The following is a 3,430-nucleotide window of genomic DNA, read 5'->3' as shown; positions in this document are numbered from 1 at the left end:
GCTACCCCGCCCGCCGCCGCGCCCGGGCCGCGCTCATTGGTCAGACCGCGCGGCGCCTCCGGCACCGCCCAATCAGAGTTCGGGACTCCCGCCCTGTTTCTGGAAGGGAGGGGCCGCGGCGGGCCGGCGGCTCCGGAGGGGCCCCTCCCCCTGCGGCGGGGCTGGACCTTGTCAAACCCTAGACGCCCCGACGCCGGGATCCCTGGGGCACCCCGGCCTGGGCCTCTTAGCTGGGCCTGGGGGGTACGGGTGCTTCCCCCAGAAAACCCTTTGTCCTACCCCTGCCCCTATTTCGGCCTCGCAAGGGGCAAGAGCGCCCCTCCCCGGCGCCGGGGGTTGAGGAGAGGTGCGTGCTAGGGGAGGGGCAAGGTGAGATTGGCGACAAGGGATGGAGTCGCCACCGAGGGCAAGGGAGAAAGGCCTTGAATGACAGTCAGGTGTTTAGCCATCTATTGGGTGGGGGGATAAGGAAGTCGGGAAGCGGCTTCATGTTTGGGGAAGAGCTCTGTGAGCAGGCGGCAGGATTGGCCTAGCTGCGCCAGAGGGAATGGAGGGGACTCTGCAGGACGGCCTGACCCTCACTGGAGTTGTTCCTGGGGACTCTGCCCCTCACCTCTCCACTAGCAAACTCATCAACTCTTGTTTCACGTATGCCAAGTTCTCCACTTGTGATTCCCCTGGCACCTCACCACCCCGACTTGCCCAAGACAGCCTTATATCCCTCCCCCAAACCTGGCCTCTTGTGTTCCTGTCGCAATCAACAACCAGAAACCTGTGGTCTACCCCTTGTCTTGCCCCAACCAGTTGATTACCAAACCCTGCCCATGCTGCCTCTTAACTAACCCTGGAATCCAGCCACTCTCTCCACCTCTCTGCCCCTCCCTGAACTCAGGCCACCACCATCTTGCACCCGGATTGCTGCAGCAGCCTCCTCATTGGCCTCTCATCCCCATCCAGTCTCACCACCCTGCCCCAATAGCTTTTCTCCACCTGGCAGCCAGAGCAATCTTTCAGAAACATAAGTCCAACTAGTCAGCTCCTGCTTAGGAATCTTCCATGGCTCACCAGTACCCTCAGAATAAGTCCAATCAAGCCCTCCATGACCTCAGTCCTAACCATCTGCCTGTGTAACTCCTTTCAGGACTTGGTTCAATGCCCCTCTGCCAGGATCCTTTCCTCCCCTGTGACTTCCGCACTGCCCAGTGTGGGTTAGTAACCCCTCCTAGAGACTTCCTCATAGTGAGCACCTGTTTCCCTGCCTGTTCCACCTCTGGACTGGAAGCTTCTTGAGGGCAGAGACTGTGCCTGATTCATCCAACACATAGCCTGACACATCGTGGAGGTGCTCAAAAGGTGTTTGTCGAATGAATAACTAATTGGATATGGTAATTAGGGAGTTGGATATATGGGGTTGGAGTTCAGGAAAGAGAGCTGGGCCAGCGAGGCAGTTTTCTAAGTTGTCAGAAAGAACCCATCGTTGTAAGGAGAGCCAGGGAGAAAGGGTGAGATAATGCAGAGCAAATGAAAGAGGGGCCAAGAACAGAACACTCACTTTTAAGAGGGAAAGATTTCTATACCAGGTAGGATCAATTTTGATGTAGGTAACAGAAATCCCACATAAGAGCCTCAGGGAAGAAGTTCTGGGCGGGAATGTCAGCTGTGCTCCACAAAGACCTCCTAGATGTGACTCTTTGCACTCACCGCTCCAGCAACCTTTGGGTATGACACTTGCCTTCATGGTTCAGGGTGGTGGCTAGAGCTCCAGCCATCACATATGCATTCTAGGCAGTGGGATGAAGAAGAGGACAAAGGATTGGCACCAGCTCTCTTTTAAGGAAAGTTCCCAGAACTGACACTTCCACATACATCCTATTGGCTAAAACTTAGTCACATGACTAGGCCCAGCTGCAAGAGGAGGCTAGGAAGTGCATCTTTTATTCTAGGCAGCCACATACCCAGCCAAGAATCAAGGGTTGTATCACAGTAGAGAGAATAGATATCTGGGGACAATAAGCTGACCACACCAGTGAAAGAGAGGACAGAGCACCACTGTATGCCAGGCTCTGTGTTAGGCCCTTTTCTATCTTATCTTGCCCCAACCCGAGTAGAGGCTATTGTTATCTCTAACTCACAGAGGAGGCTTGGAGAGTTAAACAACTTTCCCAAGGACACATACAGACCCGGTAGAACTGTAACTGAAGCCTGTCTTTTCCCTGCATACCAGGATAGCTGGAAAATCAGGAGAGGGTGGGTCCTAGAAGCTGCTGGAAGGAAATCTTTCAACAAAGGAGGGCTTAGTCTATAGTGTCAGAGATTGACAGGCCAAGCAAGATACAACTGAAGTGTCTGCTTGAATTTGGCCACAAAGGTGCCGCTGGTAACTTGGCAAGGGCATCTAGGAGAAGTGGGGGCGGGGGCTGGAGGCCAACTGCAGAGGGTAGGACACAGAAGGAACTGTAAACTGGTCTTTCTGGAATGGTAACAGTGAAGGGAGAGCAGGCAGAGCCGCAGGGGATCATGGGCCAGAAGGAGGCAGAAGAGGGGAGCAAATATGGGAGTGGGAGAGAGGACAGGCAGCCTCTGCTGGGAGGCCCCTGGGTTGGGTAGAATGGTTGGATACAAAGAAACAATCCTTTACTCATTCAGGAGGGAAAAGGGCAGGAGGCACAAAAGCAGGTAGCTCTGAAGAAGGAAGGCAGGAAAGAAGAGGGAGTTTCTCTCTCCTAAAATCTGAAGGATTGTTCTTGGCTGGGAAAGAGAGCAGAAGGCCAAGGGCCTGAGGAAGAAGGGAAGGGCTAGCCTATGCTGTCCAACATGGTAGCCATTCACCATGGTCGGTGATTTAAATTAATTAAAAGTGAATAAAATAAAAGATTCCATTCCTCGAGTGCATTCGCCACATTCTAAGTCCTCAGTGGCCACAGGAGGTTCGTGACGACTCTCTGGGGCAGCACAGATAGAGACCATTTCATCGTTGTTGTTGGACGGCACTGGTCCAGACAGAGCGTGGTGGTGGGGGTGCCCAGAGACCCTGCCTGGCTGTAAGTTCAGACTGGAGGTCATGCCCACAGCAAGGCCACTGGAGAATCCTTCCACAGTATCTTCATTCAAGACCTTCCTCCCCTCCTTGGGATTCCCTCAGATCTCCCTCCTGGGACGGCCAACCCCTTCCTCACCTCTACTTTCACGAGGCCACTCCTGAGGTTCTCTGCTTCTTCAAGTGCCAGGCGTCCTACAGCACGAGAGGGGCTCATGGAGGGTTGGGAAGAGCTCCAGTGATCAGGGCTGTGCCAGGACACTGGCCTATGGGTAGAGGTGAGCTGACCCCCAGCACTGACCCTGCTGGGTTCAGGGCAAAGTATCGGTTCACCAGCACCCACCAACAGATCCAGAAGGACCTCAAAGATCACTCAGTTCGCTCCCACATTTC

Source organism: Rhinolophus sinicus, chromosome 12, assembly GCF_057876585.1.
Source record: "Rhinolophus sinicus isolate RSI-liver-muscle chromosome 12, RSI-T2T, whole genome shotgun sequence".
NCBI classification, from domain to species: domain Eukaryota; kingdom Metazoa; phylum Chordata; class Mammalia; order Chiroptera; family Rhinolophidae; genus Rhinolophus; species Rhinolophus sinicus.
Note: the sequence above shows the minus strand (reverse complement) of the source record.